Here is a 25951-nt window from a genome sequence, read left to right as displayed (position 1 = left end):
TGTAACTATACCTATCTGATCATATTAATCTTATCATTTTGTTGAATAAATAACATAATTAAGCAAGAAAAGTAACTCTGTCCTTGTACACTTTTCCATTTATTTCAGTTTGCAGCTATGCTGTGATTTACTCTTTTATTTATCACCCTGATTGACCTCCAAATAGATATCCTCATTGACAGTGTTCATCATTTGCCTGAGGCTATAGAAAATATGCAGAGTCGAGAGTACAACCACCCAATCTGGCAACCCTGTCTCGACTGCTGCAGCCCACGCCCAAACTCAACAGCTCTGAGCTGCAGATCCTCTGGCCTTCACTCTGAACCAATTCAAGCATGAAATAATCACTTCATTTTACTTAAAAACAGCCTCTAAAAGCCCCACAGGAGGTTTTTTTTTAGTCATTTATCTGCTGTATTGAACACTGCTACATGTGAAAAGCTTATTAGAAGAATATTTCTGGTCAATCATGTAAAACACTTCCTTCACTCCAAGGTACTCTATCAAGTGATGATAATATCTCATCTCATCTCATTATCTCTAGCCGCTTTATCCTGTTCTACAGGGTCGCAGGCAAGCTGGAGCCTATCCCAGCTGACTACGGGCGAAAGGCGGGGTACACCCTGGACAAGTCGCCAGGTCATCACAGGGCTGACACATAGACACAGACAACCATTCACACTCACATTCACACCTACGGTCAATTTAGAGTCACCAGTTAACCTAACCTGCATGTCTTTGGACTGTGTGGGAAACCGGAGCACCCAGAGGAAACCCACACGGACACGGGGAGAACATGCAAACTCCGCACAGAAAGGCCTTCGTCGGCCACGGGGCTCGAACCCGGACCTTCTTGCTGTGAGGCGACAGCGCTAACCACTACACCACCGTGCCACCCCGTGATGTGAACAGTTAAGGTTTATTATTTTATCTGCATGTTTGAATGAAGTATTTTGCATTTTTAATCCATCATAATGACCCGGTTGCATGGTGTACAGACCTCCAGTAGAGTGCAGCAGTACACGATTTATGGCGAGACAGGAAACAGCTCTCTTTTGAACCCCAGCACTCACCTCAGTTCTTCCTCGGACAGTGTAGAGAAGCTTATCTTGCTCAAACAGTATATTAGATCTCCAACCACAGCACACAGTCAAATCCAAGTGAAATGATCACTTCTGTCACAAAATCAGGAAAATCTTGTCGATATTTGATCTGGTATCAGTGGAACAGGATTGAAAAATGTACAGTATAACTGTACCACCAAATATCACAGCAGTCAGTAACCTATCTCTGCATCATCCATTTCTCAAAAGACTTTATTACATGACATCAAATACTACAGCAGAGTGTAACGATTAAATGCTTTGTTTTGAGTACTCATCTTTTTTTGACTATCAGTACTTTTCATGTCTTCAAATAATAATAATAATAATAATAATAATAATCATCAGCCCTGGGTGGCACAGTGGTGTAGTGGTTAGCGCTGTCGCCTCACAGCAAGAAGGTCCGGGTTCGAGCCCCGTGGCCGGTGAGGGCCTTTCTGTGTGGAGTTTGCATGTTCTCTCCGTGTCCGCGTGGGTTTCCTCCGGGTGCTCCGGTTTCCTCCACAGTCCAAAGACATGCAGGTTAGGTTAACTGGCGACTCTAAATTGACCGTAGGTGTGAATGTGAGTGTGAATGGTTGTCTGTGTCTATGTGTCAGCCCTGTGATGACCTGGCGACTTGTCCAGGGTGTACCCCGCCTTTCGCCCGTAGTCAGCTGGGATAGGCTCCAGCTTGCCTGCGACCCTGTAGAACAGGATAAAGCGGCTAGAGATAATGAGATGAGATGAGATAATTTCTCAAACTCAAAGTTACTTCATGAAGACCAACAGTAAGCGAGTAACAAATAATCATCACATTACAAATTTTTTGTTTAGGTATAAGGTGAAGCTGAATGCCCTACTTAGTGCCCTCACAAATGGTGTCGAATGACATTTGAGATTCGGGTAAAGAAAAAGACCAGAGTGTTGCTAAGATGGCCGCAGAGTGGACAGGCTTCGACATGAATCAGGATGGTTCTGTGATGACTGTGATAACTCAAAGGGCTGCTATATATTTTTTAGCTCTGCCTCCATGCCCCTTGGCTTGAGTCATATCTGGACAAGAAGGGTAACTTAATTCAGAATGGGTACTTACTGTAAGTATTATGGCTTGTTTGGTGGTAGAAATGGAGGATTATGGGTAATTTGCCAAAAATTACCACAATATCGTATAGAAAAGTGCTATGATTTTCACTTCTTACCAAGGTACCATAAGAGCCGAGAAGCTCCAGAGAAACTCCTCCTACTTCAACAGATAGCTATGTGAGTTATGTGGGAAAGTGACACGCACTTGATCAGGAAATGCCTGTGTTCATATTTGCTATCTAGCCTTATTGAGCCATTCTGTTCAGTATAGAAGTGTTATTAGGTGACGGTTTTATTACAGAGGGCGGCACGGTGGTGTAGTGGTTAGAACTGTTGCCTCACAGCAAGAAGGTTCTGGGTTTGAGCTCGGTGGCTGACGAGGGCCTTTCTGTGTGGAGTTTGCATGTTCTCTCCGTGTCTGTGTGGGTTTCTTCTGGGTGCTCCGGTTTCCCCCACAGTCCAAAGACATGCAGGTTAGGCTAATTGGTGGCTCTAAATTGACCGTAGCCTAAATTGAATGTGAGTGTGAATTGTGGATTGTCTCCATGTGTCAGCCCTGCGATGATCTAGTGACTTGTCCAGGGTGTACCCTGCCTCTCGCCCATAGTCAGCTTTGACAGGCTCCAGCTTGCCTGCGACCCTCCACAGGATAAGCGGTTACAGATAATGGATGGATGTTTTATTGCAGAGTTCCTGAAAACAGATTTCAGAAAACAGATACTGTATAGTCAAGTCAACTTTATTTTTATAGCATTTTTAAGAATAGATGTTGTCGCAGCGGCACGGTGGTGTAGTGGTTAGCGCTGTCGCCTCACAGCAAGAAGGTCCGGGTTCGAGCCCCGTGGCTGGCGAGGGCCTTTCTGTGCGGAGTTTGCATGTTCTCCCCGTGTCCGCGTGGGTTTCCTCCGGGTGCTCCGGTTTCCCCCACAGTCCAAAGACATGCAGGTTAGGTTAACTGGTGACTCTAAATTGACCGTAGGTGTGAATGTGAGTGTGAATGGTTGTCTGTGTCTATGTGTCAGCCCTGTGATGACCTGGCGACTTGTCCAGGGTGTACCCCGCCTTTCGCCCGTAGTCAGCTGGGATAGGCTCCAGCTTGCCTGCGACCCTGTAGAAGGATAAAGCGGCTAGAGATGATGAGATGAGATGTTGTCGCAAAGCAGCTTTACAGGAAAATATACATTTTAAACTTATGAATTTATCCTTAATGAGCAAGCCTGAGGCGATGGTGACAAGGAAAAAGTCCCTGAAATGACATGAGGAAGAAACCTTGAAAGGAACCAGACTCAAACAGGAACCCATCCTCATCTGGGTGATAACAGATAGTATGATTATACTGTAAGTAACTTGCTTCTATAATTGTCCTATATGATCAAAAATAAAGTTATATGGTCATAGAAGGTAACCTGTTTTAAAAAATAATACAAAGGATAAGATTATATTTTTGTATGTAGTGTATGTATAACTGTATAAAGCATAGCATAGCATGTGTATAAGACTCTAAATGGTAATTTCTTTGATATGGAGGTGCAGCGAGCTTCACAACTCCAGGGTGTCTTGTTCAACCCTGAGCCTGAGTTTATGTTGATGCAGAGTTTTACAGTTTCTTGTGTTTCTGCTGGCTTCCTCCCACTCAAAAGTCCTGGTAGTAGGTGGATTGGTTTTTGCTGAATTGCCCTTAGGTGTGTGTGGGTGTGTGTGTGTGTGAATCCGTGCGTACATGGTGCCTTATGACGTACTGGTGTCCCATCTAGGGTGAGGTCCCGCCTCACACCCATTCTTACCAGGATAGGATCTACTCAGAACAGGATAAAGGGCTTTCTGGAGATGAATGCATTAACGATATGTTGTAAAATCATACCAATCTATTTTTCACACCACAACCAATCAAACATGTGCCTCCCAGACTTTCTGGATCTTGATTCTAACATATTAAATACATTAAATTTGTTTGAAATGTGACGCTCATGATAAAGCACAGTTATGTTAACCGCAACTGGCTGTTGTGGTTACTGAGCTACGAGAGAGACGAGGGGAAAAAAAAGTTCAGCTGCCGTTCTCTGAGTCAGTAATCCTTGCCCTCCATGTCTCCTTTTCTGCTGAAAGCCCGTCACATGGTCTTTTGTCTGTCCCACCATGACAGCTTCCCATTGGCTGATTTGCTTGAAAAAGCATCCGTATCCAAGGCGACGGAGAGCTGCAGCTCCTCTTCACTTGAATGCTGAGGCCTTAGCTAAGTCACTCTGATCCATTTATACCCTCTGTTTATCTTTCTTTGTCTTTTCTCACTCTATCTTCACCATTTTGCCAAGTGGACGACAAGAGTCCAGACCAGGTGAGTCTACTGACAAAGTCCTGTTGATTCTTGGGATTTTCCTTGAAGATATACTTAAATTTGTGCTCAATATTTCCTAGGTTTGGTGCTGACTTTGCAAAATTGACCTTTTTTTTGTGCAAAACTGTAATGTCATATAACATTTAAGTGCTCCATCTTAGTCATGCCACTGGCCATGTATATAAGTTTAATATCAGTATTTAAATTTCGTTTTGGAAAAGGATCAGCGTCTATCAGCTTATCTTCTTTTGTAATCTAAATTCAGTGGGAAGTGTGTGAACCATGGCAACTAAAAGACTGACTTGAATAAAGAGATACAGTTGATTTTTTTTTTAAGTTGAGGTATGATAACTATAACTCAGTATTTGTTCATATCATTTCAGCTTCGGCATTTTAAATCAGAAATATTACTGTATACTGCACTAGGAGTCCAAGTACAGTACTCATTTTTGTAGGTAAGGAAACATGGAAATTTCACCTCTTAAGGTTGTTCATTAAAAAGCGGGCTGCCTTGGTTCTTTGTTCTAATCTTGCAAGAAATTTAATAGGCATATGTGCAATTCTTCATGTGCAACCACGTGACAAAATAGTGTGACGTATGCATCTGCGGGCGGCACGGTGGTGTAGTGGTTAGCGCTGTCGCCTCACAGCAAGAAGGTCCTGGGTTCGAGCCCCGTGGCCGGCGAGGGCCTTTCTGTGCGGAGTTTGCATGTTCTCCCCATGTCCGTGTGGGTTTCCTCCGGGTGCTCCGGTTTCCCCCACAGTCCAAAGACATGCAGGTTAGGTTAACTGGTGACTCTAAATTGACCGTAGGTGTGAATGTGAGTGTGAATGGTTGTCTGTGTCTATGTGTCAGCCCTGTGATGACCTGGCGACTTGTCCAGGGTGTACCCCGCCTTTCGCCCGTAGTCAGCTGGGATAGGCTCCAGCTTGCCTGCGACCCTGTAGAAGGATAAAGCGGCTAGAGATAATGAGATGAGAATGAGATGCATCTGCTGCCATGTTGGATGATAACTGTAATGCATCTCTGACTTTCTCGAAATATTATGATTCTCTGGCGTCCTCTGCCAAGTCAAGATTCAGAGAAAAAGTTGAAATTTGTGGCTTTGACCCGTATATGTTAAAGCCATCCGATTACAGTATACAAAGGATTTAGCTTCATTACCAGCAATTGATTACCCTGATATTGTGAACCATCTTGTTCTACACACAAAAAAAGTGCTTAAGTAAAATGAAGTTACCGGGTTACTGGAACGGCATTACTAATATCTCACCTGGCAAAGTTGACCCACATTGTTCTCCTTGTGTATACAAACTCGCTAAGGTTTCTCGCGCTGCTTCTAATCTGGCTTTCTTGGCAGATCTTTCATTTATCCTGTTGCTTCTCGATACTGTGAGATAAGTTTTCGTCTTGAGCTTATCGTGTCCTAATTTGAGTGTTGGTGCCCAATCTGGATTTGCATTATCGTGTAGGTTTGCCGGTGCTCCTGCAAGGTGAGAAGCAGAGTGTTCATGCTAAAGCTCAACAGTTCAATTTAAAGGAGAACTGAAGGCAAAGTTTTTATTATCAAAATTCTATTTATCTCATCATCTCTAGCCGCTTTATCCTGTTCTACAGGGTCGCAGGCAAGCTGGAGCCTATCCCAGCTGACTATGGGCGAAAGGCGGGGTACACCCTGGACAAGTCGCCAGGTCATCACAGGGCTGGCACATAGACACAGACAACCATTCCCACTCACATTCACACCTACGGTCAATTTAGAGCCACCAGTTAACCTAACCTGCATGTCTTTGGACTGTGGGGGAAACCGGAGCACCCGGAGAAAACCCACACGGACACAGGGAGAACATGCAAACTCCATACAGAAAGGCTCTCGCTGGCCACGAACCCGGACCTTCTTGCTGTGAGGCGACAGCGCTAACCACTACACCACCGTGCCGCCTCTATTTATCTCATTTTATTAAATATAGGAATGCATTTTTGATAGCTATTCTGTCACTGCTATAGCAAGTTATGAGTGTTTGAAATATGCTATGTAATATATCAGTCCATATGTCAAAGCAATGGCCATAAACAAGATTTGTTGAGACCTGTGCAAGACCTCGTAGGACGGAAATAAAACGTACAGTGGAAATCAAAGTGACCAACATCTGCCAACATTGTCAAAATGCTGTCTTTCGAATGCTGATGTAATCAAGCTGGAAGTTTTCCCTGTGTCCGAAATCGCTCCCTACTCACTATATAGGGCACTATATAGCGGGGACGCCATTTTGTAGTGCTGTCCGAAACCTTAGTGAGGATTTTGTGGGAAATGCACTCAGTATAATATGTATTTATCACAAAAATACATGCATGTATTTATTATTTTGAAAACCCACCAGCTGCCTGATCCGGCACGTTTTAATTGTGTGACAGTAATGATGTAAATACCAGCGCGACGGACTAGTCCTTATCCTGTCGTCTTTCCAACTCTTCTCAGTTGGTTCGAAGTTGTATGGAATAATCTCCATGTCATGTACGCGAGGGAGGCGGATGTATGTACAGAAGTATACAGTTTAATAAAGTGCAGAATATATATACAGTGAGACAATATATACACAGGCAAACAATCCAAAACGGCAGGCTCGATCAAAAATGAGAATACAGGCAAAAGGGTCGGTCGAGGCGCAAACAGTACATCAAAGGCTAAGCAAGGACAAGAACGAGAAACAGGCACAAGGATCGTGAAACAGGAACTCAAGACAACAGGTAGAAAGGCTCGGTCATGCGTATCGTAATACTTCGTGATGCAAATGCATCAGCACAGTCCTTAAATAGGCAAACACAGTTCCTTAATACCCCTTTTCCACCAAATCAGTTCCAGGGCTGGTTTGGGGCCAGTGCTTAGTTTGGAACCGGGTTTTCTGTTTCCACTGACAAAGAACTGGCTCTGGGCCAGAAAAACTGGTTCCAGGGTAGCACCAGCTCTTTGCTGGGCTAGAGGAAAGAACTGCTTACGTCAGCGGGGGGGGGAGTTGTTAAGACCAACAACGATAGCAAGACCGCGAGAGGGCGCCATTTTTAAACAAGCGATGAGATATCATGGATGCAGTAAAGCAGCAGTCATCCATTATTGTTGTTGTTGCTGCTTCTTCTTCTTCTCCGTGTTGTTGTTGCTTCGATGCTCGCGCCAAGGTTTATGCAAACGCAGCGACGTAACTGATGTATACAGTGACGTAATGACGTGGCTCCCCTTAGCACCCCGAGCTATGGAAAAGCAAACTGGTTCTCAGCTGGTTCGCAAGTTGAACGAGTTGTGAACCAGCACCAGCACTGGCCCCGAACCAACCCTGGAACTCATTGAGCTCAGGTGCGTCTTGTTCACGGCACGTGTACTCGAGTCCGCTTGGCATGCACAGCCTGAAGCGCGCCTTCAGGTGCACGCGCCACAGCATGCAGGACTGACACTCCATCGCTGATGAAGCTGGCAAATCTCAAAATTAATCTAAATTGGAATGATATGGTGATCCAGCCGCTGTGTAAACAGTTTTCAAAATGGCGGCGCTGACACTTCACTTTTGAAGTCTTGCTCGTGAAGATCGTGCGGATAAGTGACGCCTGCCGTGGACCATACGAACTACATTCAACATGGCTAAAAACTGAAAAGGCTGATAAGTGTAATATAATATGCCAATACGAGTCACGATATAAGGTTAATAAAACCGAAAATGTAATTGAATAACATGTTAATTAAGAAATAAAGCAAGTTTAAAAATGACTTCAGTTCCCCTTTAATCAGCAATAAACACAGCTTTAATTAGCCATGAGCTCTTAACAGATATCAAGTGGTCACCACACACGCGGGTGCAATTAGCTTTTTCCTCAGTTAAGTCCTGACCATGGATGTTTTTGAACCACAGTGTATGCACGGCAATATCTGGACAGCTCTTCATCTGTTCTGTCGCTGTTTTTAATTATTTTGGGAATTCTGAAGAATCGTTTCTCTTTGTCACGAGTGGCATTATTACTGCAATTATTATCTCGCACACAAAGTAGTCATTGTCTTTCTTCAAAGGCAATGAAATCAAAAGAAAATCATGAAATGTTGCAGCAGCTCACACGTGAAGTCTTGGTTGTTGTTATCATCCAACATGGTGGACTTCCGGTTTGGAAAATAAGCATGACATCACATGCACACGAAGAATATCATTGTCTATTTCACTACATGGTAGCATATGTTGGATTTCTTATTAATTGTACACCAAGATATGTGTCCATGACACAACAGACCCATTCTCTTACAGATAGCAAAACTATGGAGATTATTCTTGGGCTTAGATATTACAAAGATCTTTCTTTTTGATATTGTGTTCACACATGATGTTTAGTTTCTTCTAAATCCAAGTTAAAAACATATCTGCTTTATCTGGCCTATGTTGTTCAAAGCCCCTTTATCCAGTGGCAGCAGATGGTTCATCTCATTATCTCTAGCCGCTTTATCCTGTTCTACAGGGTCGCAGGCAAGCTGGAGCCTATCCCAGCTGACTACGGGCGAAAGGCGGGGTACACCCTGGACAAGTCGCCAGGTCATCACAGGGCTGACACATAGACACAGACAACCATTCACACTCACATTCACACCTACGGTCAATTTAGAGTCACCAGTTAACCTAACCTGCATGTCTTTGGACTGTGGGGGAAACCGGAGCACCCGGAGGAAACCCACGGAGAACATGCAAACTCCACACAGAAAGGCCCTTGTCGGCCACAGGGCTCGAACCTAGACCTTCTTGCTGTGAGGTGACAGTGCTAACCACTACACCACCGTGCCGCTCCAGCAGATGGTTATTTTTATTATTATTATTTCACTAATATACACTACCATTCAAAAGTTTGGGGTCACCCAGACAATTTTGTGTTTTCCATGAAAAGTCACACTTTTATTTACCACCATAAGTTGTAAAAGGAATAGAAAATATAGTCAAGACATTTTTCTGGCCATTTTGAGCATTTAATCGACCCCACAAATGTGATGCTCCAGAAACTCAATCTGCTCAAAGGAAGGTCAGTTTTATAGCTTCTCTAAAGAGCTCAACTGTTTTCAGCTGTGCTAACATGATTGTACAAGGGTTTTCTAATCATCCATTAGCCTTCTGAGGCAATGAGCAAACACATTGTACCATTAGAACACTGGAGTGAGAGTTGCTGGAAATGGGCCTCTATACACCTATGGAGATATTGCACCAAAAACCAGACATTTGCAGCTAGAATAGTCATTTACCACATTAGCAATGTATAGAGTGTATTTCTGATTGGTTTAAAGTGATCTTCATTGAAAAGAACAGTGCTTTTCTTTCAAAAATAAGGACATTTCAAAGTGACCCCAAACTTTTGAACGGTAATGTATAACGTAAAAGTTTATATAAAACTTATGGCATGTGAATCTCAACTGTGTTCCGTCTGAATAACAACAGTACACAGAAAAGTTATAACACTTTTGTACAAACCAAAAAAGCACTAAGTTTACAAAAGGTCATCTGTCCTTTTGTGTAATTTGGTTAGGCAATGTGTGCTCAGTCTATTAGCTTCAGTTGCAGAGAAGAAAGTTTCTCCTTCAAATATATTTTAGTGGAAAAATAATCATAGAGTAAATAATCCACTTTGTTCACATTCATTACACCTATGACCGAGTCACCAAAATGGGCTCGAATATTAGCCCATTGGAGCTCAAAATTAGAGAACGTGTCGTGCTCTGTAATCATGTGACATGACTGTCGTGTTTGGGTACATGAACCTACAGCACTGGGTTCGTTACTGCTCGCTCACAGCCTCGCTTCATATCATTGTGTGTTTTTTTGGACGAATGCTAGTGCTGCTCTTACACTTGGTTTAAAAAATAATAATAATCTTGTTTAAAATGCTTGTTTACCACAGATGTGGATGTCCAAAATGAAACCTGATATTAATTTTTCTTTTACATTTGAAAGACAGGAAGGATTAGCCCTGCTAGTCCATTGGCACAAGCCGCCCCGCCTTTATCTTTTTCTTTCTTTTTTAAATAAACCTTTTATCAAACTTACTTTTCATGGTCATTTTCATAGCCTTCATCGATAGTTACTTGATGAATCATGCGAAATTGATTCGTCATTGTGCTTTACCATAATGTTTTATATAATTTCAATTTCAGGTTTGAATTTAAAACAAACAAACAAACAAACAAACAAACAAACAAGTGAAAAGTCGTGCAGAGCACGATACTTATGAAAATCACAAAGAAACAAAGCAAAACCAAACAAAATCAAGAAAGAAAGCAAAAACAGAAGAAAACAGTAAGCGTAACTGACCTGAGAACTTCAAAGACGAAATACTCATTCATCTCATTATCTCTAGCCGCTTTATCCTTCTACAGGGTCGCAGGCAAGCTGGAGCCTATCCCAGCTGACTACAGGCGAAAGGCGGGGTACACCCTGGACAAGTCGCCAGGTCATCACAGGGGTGACACATAGACACAGACAACCATTCACATTCACACCTACGGTCAATTTAGAGTCACCAGTTAACCTAACCTGCATGTCTTTGGACTGTGGGGGAAACCGGAGCACCCGGAGGAAACCCACGCGGACACGGGGAGAACATGCAAACTCCACACAGAAAGGCCCTCGCCGGCCACGGGGCTCGAACCCGGACCTTCTTGCTGTGAGGTGACAGCGCTAACCACTACACCACCGTGCCACCCGAAGACGAAATACTCTATAAATTAAATCTATATGAGGGTGTGTGTGTGTGTGTGGTCCCCTGATCATAATTCATGGCAAATAAAAACACACATTCACAATTCACGAGAAATAAGCACAAATTTCCTAATCTTGCGAAATCTGACCTCATTTTTTGACCTCAAGATGACATCGCAGGTAAACCGTCAATGGTGTCATCGAAAGGCATTCAAAAATGTTTTCCAAACGCCACCAGTCCCATCTCGATACGCATGCTGATTCGGAAGTTATGGCTGATGAGGTGTTTTTACTAGATTTGACCTTGGTGACCTTGACCTTTGACCTTGACCCACCAAAAACTACTAATGTCTTTGTGTGACACTAGTGAGTTGTCCTGTGCATTTTGGTGAAGATTGGTCAAAAAATGACGATGCTACAGTAGAGCACCAACAAACAAACGGACAAATCAACATACTTGCAAAAATCTCCGATTTTCGCAAGTAACAACAACAAAACCCCAGTATACGGTAAACCTTCACTCAGTGCTATTGGGATATCTGAATTTCTGTTATGGCTTCTGAGGATGAAGAAAAGGCGTGTCGTTATATGTATGACGCCCACCTTTTCTGGTGGACACTCAGTCAGTGCTCACTGGTATCTTCCGAGACTACTAAATCCAAACACATGACATAATCTTTCACTGCAGCTTGTTTAACATGTGCAAGATGGTCCATTGTCAGAATCAGAGGCAGTAAGGCTCTTCAGGGACAGACAGTCAGTTATCTCTAAAGGTGGCATTGTAGATAGGAAGTACACAGCCGAGTAATCACACAGTCATGTCATTGCTCAGTTGTGACGCTGACGTGGGCTTAAATAGTAACAGGAGTGAAATAAAGAAGCATAATAACAGTAAAGGTGTGTGTGGTCAGTGCTTCTTCTGAGGACGTACATATCTTGCCAAAATCCACAAAATAATTCTGAATATGAGAGGTTTATAATAGCAGGCTCCAGTATTTAGGTGGTTAGTGCTGGAGCTGGGCATTGAGATTGTGTGAATGTAACCTGAATGCGTCGTTCTCATTCAATCTGTTCAAAAAGTTCATCTGTTTTACATGACAGAGGAATAATTTGCATATAAATGTTGAGCCAAGACATTGCTTTGCTGCTCAAGCATTGCTCCAATAATTTGAACTGAATAATATCACAGTAACCTGTGCATATTTCCTTTCTTCTTCCTCTTCTTCTTCTTCTTTCGGCTGCTCCTGCACTGCAAAAAATTGAAAACTGAATTTGAGGACAAAATTACTTCATACTAGTGAAATTATCTTGCTGCATGGACCAATATTTTTACTTGATAAGACATCTTAGAATAAGTTGGGTGCAATCTCAAACTAGCTTTAATAATCTCAGAATCAGTGTCTTGTGTTCTTCTAATAGGAAATGCCAGATCATTTCAACTATTTTCACTTCCTAAGATAACATTTTTTGCAACCAGTGGGCGGCACGGTGGTGTTGTGGTTAGCGCTGTCACCTCACAGCAAGAAGGTCCGGGTTCGAGCCCCGTGGCTGACGAGGGCCTTTCTGTGTGGAGTTTGCATGTTGTCTGCGTGGGTTTCCTCCGGGTGCTCCGGTTTCCCCCACAGTCCAAAGACATGCAGGTTAGGTTAACTGGTGACTCTAAATTGACTGTAGGTGTGAATAGTTGTCTGTGTCTATGGCCAAGTTTACATTAGACCGTATCTGTCTCATTTTCTTCGCGGATGCACTGTCCGTTTACCTGGAAACGCCGGGAAACGGGAATCCGCCAGCGTCCACGTATTCAATCCAGATCGTGTCTGGTCCGGTGCTGTGTAAACATTGAGAATACGCGGATACGCTGTGCTGAGCTCTAGCTGGCGTCATCATTGGACAACGTCACTGTGACATCCACCTTCCTGATTAGCTGGCGTTGGTCATGTGACACGACTGCTGAAAAACGGCGCGGACTTCCGCCTTGTATCACCTTTCATTAAAGAGTATAAAAGTATGAAAATACTGCAAATACTGCCCATTGTGTAGTTATGATTGTCTTTAGGCTTGCCATCCTTCCACTTGCAAGTGGTAAGTGACGCGCATGCCCGATATGCACTGAGATCACACACACAGCGGCTCAGTCCCGAATCACTGCTCGTGTGCTTCACTCGCGTGCTCTGTGAGCTGCGCAGGGCCGGAGTGCGCACCCTCCAGAGGGCACTCGCTGTTCAGGGCGGAGTGATTTGGAGCGCAGGATGCCTGCGGAGCCGAGCGTATCCGTGTATTGGCGTTGCTGTATGCACGCGAATCGTGTATTGGCGTTGCTGTGTGCACGCTAATCATTTTAAAAACGTTAATCTGATGATCCGCTGATACGGTCTAATGTAAACCCCACCTATGTGTCAGCCCTGTGATGACCTGGCGACTTGTCCAGGGTGTACCCCGCCTTTTGCCCGTAGTCAGCTGGGATAGGCTCCAGCTTGCCTGCGACCCTGTAGAACAGGATAAAGCGGCTAGAGATAACGAGATGAGATGAGATGTTAGGGGTCGCCACAGTGGATTTGTTCCACATATTTGGTTTGGCGTAGGTTTTACACCAGATACCCTTCCTGACACAACCCTCCCCAAGCTATCTGGGCTTGGAACCAGCAATAAGTATGCACTGTCTTGTACAACCCCAGCGGATGGGTATTTTACCTAATCTGCATGTCTTTGGACTGTAACCGGAGCACCCGGAGGAAACCCATACCATAGGGTGGCATGGTGGTTATCACTGTTGCCTTACAGTGAGAAGGTTCTGGGTTCAAACCTCACGGCCAACACTTCCGTATGGAGTTTGCATGTTTCCCCCAGAGTTCAAAGACATGCAGATTTGGTACAATGGGGCCACTGTAATTGGCGCAAGCTGTAGTGGTTTCCCAGACATAATGTATGTACATATATCTTGCTATGGCAAAGCTAATTAAAGTATACAGACAAAGGGCCCTGTTGGCAGTGAGCTTCAAACCCTGAACCTTCTTGCTGTGAGGCAACAGTGCTAACCGCTACACCACCATGTGCATAGTTCCTTTAATAATAGTATTAAAGTGTGTGTGTGTGTGTGTGTGAGAGAGAGAGAGCTGCAAGTGTCCATTAGTAGATGAACCTGTATATACTATAAACATAAAGGAACTTTATTGTATCAAAGAGAGGAAGGACTTCATATAGTCCTGTCAGACAAAAAAAAGGTACTAAACTCTTCCTTTTCTTGCTGCTGAGGTGCTTTCCTCAGTAGGATATTTTCACAAGTTTGTTTTGTCTCTTTTTTTTTAATTAAAATTAAATATGAATATTTTACTTTGAAAGACTTGCTTTAAAAATGAATTAAAGGTATAACGATGATCTTTATGGTTCAGTTATGCAGTAACAGCTTTAATGGTATCCTATACTCATGTTTCATTTAGTACCCTTTTTGAAGGACTCTACTGTATGTCTGCATCAAAATAACAAATGGTAGTTAATTCTGTAAAATGTAAGTAATCGGTTTGCATTGTTATTTGTAAGCAAGACTGCGTTGCCATAGTTTTATCCAAAACTTTAGTCAAAGTCAAACAAGAGGGCGAGAGACGTAGCGCCAGAGTGAGATTAAATAGGAAGTGCATTTTTTTTCTGACTCTCACCTGTGGGAGGGGAGGAGCATGGGAAAGTCATGGTACGCACCAGCATAGCATAGTAGTGAGAAGAGGAAAGAAGGAGAAAGACAGTCACTTTTTGACACTTAGACAGCCTCACTCTTGATATTTACTACATAACAAGAGCAAAACACCAGTTGTACATTATAGGATTTTTTTTTCTTTTACCTTACCTACAGAGGAGTACTGAAGGTGGCTGATACTGTCTTTGGTTTCGCTCAGAATGGTGATCAGAAAAGCTGTTGCTCAGGAGAGACGCTTCAGCTCTAAGGTAAATACAGCCTTCTGCGCCTGAGCAGCAGGTTTGTCTCGTTCTTCCACAGGGTCAATCAGTTCCTGTCGATGATTTTCTTCCAGTATTCATGTCTGCTCTCGTCTTTTATCCAGAGACGAAATAGAAACGTCAGTAGAAAGTGTGCCGTATGCTAGATCAGTTGAAAAAGACATGGTCTGAGTCTGAGTCTGACTATAAGTCTGTCATATGTCATTGACGCTTATAGGCTTATAATCAGTCGACATTACAAAATGGTTCCAATGCTGGACTTTTGCAAGAAAAGTCATACTTTATCTTCTTAGATTATTGTTTACTGCAACATTTACCTTTGTAGCTCTTGAAAGGCCATTCAGCTCGATAATATACTGTATATTTCATTTACAAATGACAGTCATTTTATTTTCCAAGGTGAGTCTTATATACAGATGACGGTACCTATGGTACTTACTGACATAATTTCTTCTTTTTCTTATCATATCAGTAACACCGACTGTGAACACAGACACAGGATCTTCCAGGGACATTTTTATATAACACCTACAAACATGTAATACTGTATCTACATTTTTTTTCAATATCTATGTCACTATAGGGAGGGTGTAATACAAATCTATTTCGACCTGTGCTTAATCCGAGCTGTTTATAAACAACGTTTAATTCTGGCAAGCAATACATACGAACAGCCTCATTATTTATTAATTTCCTCAAATACAACATCTGATAAATATTAAATCCAAGTGAAAGATCGGTGTGGCTGATGGGTTTTCATCAGAGGTGGACAGTCGCGAAGTACAGTACATTTACTTGAGTACTGTACTTAAGTACACTTTTTGAGTATCTGTACTTTACTTGAATATTAATTTTTTTTGGAAACTTATGACTTTAACTTCACTACATTTGAAAGACAAATATCATACTTTTTACTCCACTACATTTCTATCAAGGTCCTCGTGACTCGTTAATATGAAGCGGCTTTGAAAGTGGATGTTTTTTTTTCTTTTCTTTTTCTATAACGTGATTTGGTTTGTTCGCAGGTGACACTAAGACAGCCTGTCAGTAATCACTAGGGTCACGTCACGTCCATAGACTGTATAAAATCAAGTTTAATGATTTCTCAGCAGCATTAACACGATCAGTTGATGGCAGAATGGAACGAGGCGGTTCTTCTGGCGAATGCATGCAGTCATGGCTATACCTGGAATCCATGTTTCATTTTAATGTTTGCTTTGTTTGCCGAAAATGAACCACATCACGGCCTACAAAAACTCGCCGTCCAACCTGCGGAAGCATATTGAGGTATATAAATGTTTTATTCCAAGAGAAAGCTTGGAACAAAGTTGTCTATGCTTTTAGAGCTGGCGATCATGTTGCAAACGTAGCTATGCAGTCTCGTTAGTCAAATGACTTTCAATGGATTTGCCCACCAAGTTGCCGTAGCCTTGTCCACGGCTAACGTTTAGACGTAGCTAGTTAACTTGGACACTGTTAGTTAGAATGTAAAAACAGAGTTACGCTAACATGAATAATGATAACTTATCTGAAGTCCTTTCAGAAATATGTTTTAGCATAATCTTGATAAATAAACAGAATGTAGAAATCTTTCTTTTCTAGTAGCATTAGCTACCCAATATGATTTCGAGTTTGAGAAGAGTTTGCTAGCATGTCAGGTGCAGTTTCACTGACTAGCTAGCTTAACGTTAAACCACCATGATGGCACAGCATGCGTTCATTTTGTGAATTCACATTTCTGTCTTTGGTAACGGCATTAGGTTTTGTAAGCGTTGTGGCAATAATACAACAATGTGTTGACAGAAAATGTACTTTTAATACTTAAGTATTTTTAAAAGCAAATACTTTAGAACTTTAACTTAAGTAAAAAATTGACTGGACAACTTTCACTTGTATCAGAGTAACAACTGACCAGTGGGATCTGTACTTTGACTTGAGTAATGAAGTTGGGTACTTTGTCCACCTCTGGTTTTCATGATCTGCTGGACGTCACTCCAGATCTGACATCCATTGCTGTATTGTAAGACAGATTGAGCTGTTCATAATCCTGGAAAAATGACTATTACTCATGATATATAGACCAACATTAAATATTGGGAAAGATATTTTGTCCGTAATCGATCCCACTTCTTTTAGAATGCGTGACTGAGAATAAAATATTATGAAGTGTGTTAATAGTTTGTTTTAATTTATAGGTGTTTAAATTGAAATATTTAAGCTGTTCTTTAAAACCCCCAAGCTTCTCGTATCGATGGATAGTCTGACAACTCCACCTCGAATTTATAATGTAACCAGAGGCGATTCTAGAGTCTGTTGTGGCCCCAAGCAAAAATTTCCAGGGGGCCCTTCTGACCTGTGTTCATCACCAATATGTTATAAATAATCTGACACCAATGAAAAATGTATGAAACCAAAGTTTTTTAAATTCCAAATGTGAAAATACAATGGTAAAGAACAATAAAAACAATAAAAAACAAAATAAATAAGCCCTCGGGCCCCGACTCTCGGGGGGCCCCTGGGCAAGGGGGCCCCAAGCAGTTGCCTGCCTTGCCAGTTCACAAGCTGCGCGTCTGAATGTAACATACCATCATGATTTTTTTTGTTTGTTCTTCCTGTAGTTACTGAATAATAGGAGTCCAGGTTGGTTAACCTAAAAGAGCACAAAGGGTTAAACATGAGGTCATCCAGGAAGTTGTGATGATTCACTCCACTGGCTTTTTTTTAAACTCCAGTTCCTTTTATCTGATGACAAGTTCATTTGGATATGCAAACGAAACTATCCGGTCACATCTATTCCACTTCATGAAGATCCAGCGTGTGTTTGCTTCCTGCCTCCATCAACACAAAGGTTTAAACATAACAATAAATCCACTTTGCTGAAGTTTAGATAATGAAAAGAAGGCTAGGTTCCTGTTGGTAAATGATGCATTTCAGATTCTAGTAATGATAGTGTCTGGTTTACTGTAAGGATCAGATCAGGGAGACTATTTAATGAAATTTTAGAACAGATCAGATGTGCAGAGTGTTTCGAGCTCAAAGGCAAATTTATTATAAACAGTGAAACAACATTGCTCCGAGTAGTTTGGAAAATATCCGACTTTAAATTTCCATGCTGTACCAAATCAGTCAGTCAAGTAGTATGTACAGTAATATAAATTCAAACGCTGACATTAAATATAGATTTTTTTAAGGCTCTTTGGACTTCCTGGACAGTGAAGTGTAGGTTGATCCACCTGAAATACCGCATGCCATCAATTGCCTATTCAGTCTGTAATCATTCTTTAGTTTGATGCTTTGGTGAACTCATAGAGGAATGAGAAAGTACACTCCTCCCTTTGTACACAATGAGGAAGGCTTACTGTAGATATGCTGGCCTTGAGAATGTGTTTCACTCTTTAACTAGACATGTGAAACTTAATGCCAGGGCGAGAACCTGGTTCTGACCGGTTCATGTACTCTCTGGAATTCTGAATGTTTAAACACGTTTTGTTCATAGTATCAAATACAGACAGTCCTCATTGTAAAACAACACAAAACAAAAAAACCTCCTCCCTACCGTACCTGCTGGATATCTCTCAGATATTCTTATTTATTCGGTGACAGCTGTCAAACATACGTAACACTCCCTCTGTATCTCATTAGGCATGGTATCTGGTATCTGGCAAAAGAATAATGTCAAAGGAAAACCAGCATCTTTTGTTTTCCCTTTATTTATTACTGTTTACATTTGCATTTTTCCTTCTGGGGACTGATCAAATTTCCATGTTTATGGGTAAACATGGGAAAATGGGAGTGCATATGGTGTACGCAAGAGGCGTACAAAGAAAATAGTTAAAAACAAACAAACAAAAACCCATATCTATTGAACTAAATGCATTTCTTCTTAACCATCACCGACACACCATCGTCTCTTTTTATTAAAACCCTCATGAACACAGGCACACCTGGATCTTTGATGTCACCAGTTTCCCATATGGGATCTATACACCTGCATTAGTTTCTGTCCCTCTGCTTTCATCTTGCTGATGCCACATCTGAGTGGTTGGAAGAGGAGCTCGGAGAACAGGTGACTCTTTTGTGAGGGACATTCGGCAGACCATAATCTAGTGCAGCTTCACCGAGTTGGGGAATGGGTGTGTAATTTCACACAGATCAGTGGTGTGGGCACGAATGAAACTTAATAAGATCTCTACTGATCCGAGTGGAAAGAGAACTAGTTTGGTGAATAGAACTGAATTGCTGTAAAATTGTTAGCATTCGAGTTCAAGAATTTTGTCATTTAGTGCAGTACAGCCAATCAAACAAACAAATAGATAAATTGGATATAAATTGTAAATAATTTTTTAGAATATTGTATTTTAAAATAAACAAATAAATAGTTGTAAGTTATTTTTAAAAAAAACTGTATTTTGAAACTGTTAATGTTCATTTAAAATAAATAAATAAATAAATAAATAAGCAGCAAATAATACATCATATAAAAAAAAATTAAAATTATTATAAATAAAACATCTAAGTTGTAAAATTGTTCGTGTTAGAATGTTGTAATAAAAAACAAACAAATAAATAAATAAATTGTGAACAATAAATTTTATAGCATTTTTTAACTCGTAACTTGCAAAATTGTTTACGTTGGAATTAAAGGGTTTTGTCATTTCTAAATAAAAATAAGCACCCTATGGGTACATGTAGCTACTGCTTATAAACAAAATTGTTTTCTAATACCATGCCCATACAGGGGCGGTACGGTGGTGTAGTGGTTAACGCTGTCGCCTCACAGCAAGAAGGTGCGGGTTCGAGCCCTGTGGCCGGCGAGGGCCTTTCTGTGTGGAGTTTGCACGTTGTCTGCGTGGGTTTCCTCCGGGTGCTCCGGTTTCCCCCAAAGACATGCAGGTTAGGTTAACTGGTGACTCTAAATTGAGTGTGAATGGTTGTCTATGTGTCAGCCCTGTGATGACCTGGCGACTTGTCCAGGGTGTACCCCGCCTTTCGCCCGTAGTCAGCTGGGATAGGCTCCAGCTTGCCTGTGACCCTGTAGAACAGGATAACGCGGCTAGAGATAATGAGATGAGAGATGAGATGTCCATACAGTAAACATAGCATATATATTTACTCTATGAGGCAGTAGCAACAAAAATGAAGCGTAATTCAAAAATGAACAATTTAAAAATCACAAGTAAAATATACCAAGTGTTATATTATTCTACTTTTACCTCTTACAGTTTACGAAACTGAAATCTCCGAACTGAGGCTGACATACACACGCTGTCACCATGACTAAAACTCCTATTTCCCAGAAATGGCCCGGTGCTAGAGCTCAGTGGTCTCAATACTCTTTTCAACAACTTCCCGTAACAACTCGGAAGTGCGTCGCATCTACATCACACATGGGACCACTGGCCGAAGAAGGCGAGGAAAGGGGGACGACCTGGAGTATATTTTAAAATACGAACACACTTTCCCTCTGTAATAAGCATAAACATGTCTGAAAGCGATTTCTTTAGTCTAGTCCATTTATTTCGAATGGTAAACTGGATTGTATACACTCACTGGTCATTTTAATCAGAACACGTGTATGTGCAGTGCGCGACTGTTACACTCTTACATTCTTACAGCACAATGACATAGTGGCTAGCGCCTCTATATGAGGTAGTAGCCACAATAAATAATTAAACAAACACACAACCAAATACCAAGCATTCTAACACCGGCTGTTAAATAATTTCCAATAAGTTAATCATTGATGACTTCAGCAAAACAGAGCACTATCTTCTGTGAAATATTCCACTCTAAGACTTTACTTTTCACAGACCTTTAAAAGGTGAATTCCATGTTTGCATTCCATTTGCACTTTTTTCCAGCTAGTCTGATTAAACATCTGCCAAGGAAAACATCTTTCAGCAGAACGCATTTAAATTTAAGTTAAGAAATATGTGAATTTTTTTTCAAACTAATGTCTGCCCACCACATCTATAGATTACAGGCGTGTGCCTTTCAACGCATTTTGACACAAAAAGCCTATTTACTTGGAATCGTAATGGAATAGAAGTCTAAAGGAAATCGCTGAATTGCATCATCTCATCATCTCTAGCTGCTTTATCCTGTTCTACAGGGTCGCAGGCAAGCTGGAGCCTATCCCAGCTGACTACGGGTGAAAGGCGGGGTACACCCTGGACAAGTCGCCAGGTCATCACAGGGCTGACACATAGACAACCATTCACAATCACGGTCAATTTAGAGTCACCAGTTAACCTAACCTGCATGTCTTTGGACTGTGGGGGAAACCAGAGCACCCGGAGAACCTGCAACCTCCGCACAGAAAGGCCTTCGCCGGCCACGGGGCTCGAACCCGGACCTTCTTGCTGTACGGTGACAGCGCTAACCACTACACCACCATGCCGCCCTGAATTGCATCAATAACCGTTTAATATACACAATTAATCACACAAATTCAACAAGACAAGGTAACAGAAAAGGTTTTTTAGGATAATATAAATCTGAGGAAATGTGTCTTTCCAAAGCAATTCTTAGATACATATGTCCTACTTTTGAACACAAGAACAAGACAGGATAAAGTAGGCAATTACAGTTTTGTGCAAACATTTACCGACCTCTTCAACAACAGGGGTTAGGCTTCTGTTATAGGTGAGTTTAGGGGAAAACTTGTCCAAAGTTTCATTTGTGGCAATCACTCAGTAATCATCAGGTATCTGATGCAGTGACATTTGGTAGTTATAAGCTGCTTTTACATGACCGCTTGCGCTGGAACAAGCTGCTCTCAGAACAAGTTGCCCTGGTGCAACTGCCTGTCTAAACACGATTTCTTCCGGGACAATTTGACACCAGTGGGCACAACTTGCTCCCCCTTTTTACGAGGTGGTGCACCTTGTTCCAGAACATCTTGTTCCGGGTGCAACTTGTTCCCACTCACGATCTAAAACAATTGGTGGCAAGTAGGAAGGCTTACGTGTGTGCAGTAGATTTATCCAGGTCATTTATCATCCAGACAAGCAAATTCAGTGGTCAGTTCTTCTCGAGTGCTTTTCCTTGTCAAACTTTTCTGCCTTTAACCGACGGAGTGAAGTGATTCCCAAGCCAATCGCTGTGATAACTGGACTAAGGAAGAAGTTCTTACCCTCATCCAGTTGTGGGGAGATGCAGATACCCAGTTGGTCTTACTCTCACCCAGCTCCTGGTAGGCCTAACACCTGTCAGCAGATAAGCTTTTTTTTGAGTGACTCGAGCAATATTTATCCAGCAATGGCTTGCTAGCCCTATCCTGCCTTCACCAGAGCCCCTTTAACCACCCCTGTCCATAGACAAGTGCGTTATCCAGGATGCACCACGAGGAGGTGGGGCTGGCCTTTGGATTTGGAGAAGTCAGGCTGCAGTGAACCGATTTACCACCCAATCACCAAACGTTTAAACAGAAATAAGCAGCAAGAGAACAATAAAGCAAGTTAAAAACAAGTTTCCCTGCGACCCACAATGGATAAGTGGTGTAGAGATAGAATGAAGGAATGGACAAAGTAACAAAAAAAAAAGTTTTCTTGTTTCATTCTAGGATGTAAATCCCATAATATGGGGATTTGTACTATTTTGCCACCACGAGATTAGTTCGGGCTAACGTAGGATTGTAGGGATTGTACTGTTATGAGTCCTGTTTTGTTTGTACAGCCCACATCTGAACCATTACGAAGGTGGTAACTGTTCTGTGGTTAAACTCATCACTGACAACTAATCATTAGAAGGCGTACACTTTAGGAGAACATGAATAAATTGAATTTGCTTTGTGCAAGTGAGCTTCCTTGCTGCTCTCATCAATTTAATTCAAACCTACAATAGCAAGCCATGAAATGTTTTTGTTTTTTGGACTTTAACACATGAAATCAAGTATGTAGTGAAAGTTCATTATGTCTACCTATTGAAACTATTCTTTAAATTCGTTTCTTAAGACAAGGATTTTTTAAGATGTTACCTTGACAGTTTCGGCGATAAACTTCCGCCTTCTTCAAAACAGTCACCAGATGTCGAGTAGTGACGTGCCTTATCAGCTGATGTTACTCTAAGAAGGTGTGAACGTCCCGCCCAATTTGACAGGTAGTTCACGCCTCCTGCTGTCAGGTCGCTCCTCCAGGACGGCGCTCCAGGTGTGCGACAGCGCATACGCTCCCTCATCCCGGTTCATCGTTCTCTGCGCACGCTTTCGTATCTCCACTGCCTCTAAAATCCAATGCTGGATCTAAAATCCAAAGCTGAAGAAAATAGATTCCAGCGTTGGATTTTAGAGGCAGTGGAGATACGAAAGCGTGCGCAGAGAACGATGAACCGGGATGAGGGAGCGTATGCGCTGTCGCACACCTGGAGCGCCGTCCTGGAGGAGCGACCTGACAGCAGGAGGCGTGAACTACCTGTCAAATTGGGCGGGACGTTCACACCTCCTTAGAGTAGCATCAGCTGATAAGGCACGTCACCACTCGACATCTGGTGACTGTTTTGAAGAAGGCGGAAGTTTATCGCCGAAACTGTCAAGGTAACATCTTAAAAAATCCTTGTCTTAAGAAACGAATTTAAAGAACATGAAATCAAGGCTTCATGTTGATTATATATAAAATTTCACAGAATGCAGTCTGGATTTGGTTTATGTGAGTGAGCACAGTGTCAGAATGTGCAGGAATGTGTGCATTGGTTAATGATTGCCTTAGGCGTGTAATCTGTATCAAACACAAGCTGGTGCAAGTGCTCCACCTCCACATCGGCCTTTACCCTGATAGAGAGTTGGAGAACATTAACACTGCACAATCAGTACTGTATGGCATTATTGATCTTCACCTGTGCATTTACAAACAATGCCCTGAGGATCGGATCTGCCCTTGGAGCATGAATATCACAGCTGATGTTAAAGACCGAGCAGGGCTGGTTTGTCAGGACCTGCAGGCGGATCTTTGATTTCATATTTTATTATGGAGAGCTGAATCAGTGGGTTGATTTGCCAAAGATAAAGATTTGCAAAGATGCAGATACACGATTGTGTAATATCTTAGCGTGTGCAATGTGTTAGAAACCATTCACCACTTTCCACTGCTAAAGTATTCATCTTTACAACTATTTTGGCCTTGATTCAAGTTTCTGTTTGATAACAGATAACAGTTTGGTCCTGCCAGGCTTTGGGACACAGTCAGTTTTCTGTGAGATTGTGTGCTGAAACTGCAGATTGCAATCATTTACATTGTCTATTGACCTTGACACTACATACAACCTTCATACATAAGCACCACTTCATTTTAAGGCATGATGATGTAGAAAGAATAGTCATAGAATAACAGTAATCATCATTAGTAAGATTTTGTCCCTCATGACATATCTACGTGTCCTTCTTCTTAAGGGTCACCACAGCGGATCATCATGATCCACATATTTGATTTGGTATAGGCTTTTACACCAGATAACTTTCCTGACGCAACCCTCCCCAATCTATCCAGGCTTGGGACCAGCACTAAGTATGCACTGGCTTGTACAACCTCAGTGGCTGGGTATTTTTTACCTAATCAGCATGTCTTTGAACTGTGTGGGAAACCAGAGCACCCAGAGGAAACCCACGCAAACACAAGAAGAACATGCAAACTCCTCACAGAAAAGCCCCGTTGGCAGTGAGGTTCAAACCTGAAACCTTCTTACTGTGAGGCGAAAGTGTGAACCACTACATCACCATGTTGTCCTAGTCTCGGTCTTCCTCTCAGACTTGTAATGCAGCATTCCTCAGTGAATTGGCTTTGCACTGGAATGTCAGTGTCAGGATGTGAGCATGTGACTGAGGGTTTCATCTATAGGCAGGGCTTTTTATCTATAGGCAGGGGCAGACGTAGGGTGTCGGGTGCCCCTGGGCTTAAACCATTGTTGGGGCCCTATGGACACACACCATGACATGAATCTACAACTTCTCCAACCAAGAAAAAGCAGAGCTGCTACAGTACAAAAGGTATATTTATTCTACCAAAGGAAGGCTGTCTGTCTCTCTCTCTCTCTCTGTCTGTCCGCCTATGCAAATCGACACGGCTGGACACACATACTCCATACTTTGCACATGGATTGGTCACACCCCAGAGGGGCCCAAGACAACATTTTCGATTTTCCAAAACATGGGATTAGTGCTAATCCAACACACTATTCATTTCCTGTAGGCTACATGCTCGTGCGAATGCACTATGCTAATCCAAGACACTATCATTTGCCATAAGCTACATGCTCATGCTAACACTCTGCACGCAGCCTCGGTGGAGAATCCCCTCCCCGACTCACCTGAGAGTTTCAATTGTACGGGACCTCGCAATCAGCGCTCCTCGCCGGAGACTTCCGCTAGGGCCGAGTCTACGTCACTGAGGAGACACAGGTTTTACGGGCAATAATTACCAGTCAGCTACTAAATGAGCATGATGACATGGTAGTAGTGGACAATTTATGATATAATAGCAACTACTCAGCCACTCCATTATCTTAATAGTATCTGATTAGCCTAGCTTTGTTTATTTCTATATCATTATCAAGTATTAATGATTATTTAAAAATAATTACACATTTATCGCAAATATGAAGTCAAATATGCCTATTATGGTGCTTATTGACCTGGCGACTTGTCCAGGGTGTACCCCGCCTTTCGCCCGTAGTCAGCTGGGATAGGCTCCAGCTTGCCTGCGACCCTGTAGAACAGGATAAAGCGGCTAGAGATGATGAGATGAGATGAGACGGTGCTTATTGCTGTACAAATAGTTTTGAAGCTACTGTTCAAATC

At 42.1% G+C, this 25951-nt stretch overlaps 1 protein-coding gene across 2 annotated transcripts in view; it reads left to right on the top strand.

Annotated features, from left to right (window-relative positions):
- Positions 1 to 14883: 14883 nt before the first annotated feature.
- rassf7b (Ras association domain family member 7b) overlaps positions 14884 to 25951 on the top strand; it is a 37466-nt gene continuing 26398 nt past the window's right edge. For both annotated transcript variants that reach the window (XM_060911956.1, XM_060911957.1), the window contains exon 1: positions 14884 to 15150. The gene's annotated coding sequence lies outside the window, so the exon portion shown is untranslated. The remainder of the gene's footprint in view (positions 15151 to 25951) is intronic.

Source organism: Neoarius graeffei, chromosome 27 (genome assembly GCF_027579695.1).
Source record: "Neoarius graeffei isolate fNeoGra1 chromosome 27, fNeoGra1.pri, whole genome shotgun sequence".
Lineage (NCBI taxonomy): Eukaryota > Metazoa > Chordata > Actinopteri > Siluriformes > Ariidae > Neoarius > Neoarius graeffei.
The sequence above is the reverse complement of the archived record's forward strand: the minus strand, read 5'-3'. Positions and strand labels throughout refer to the sequence as shown.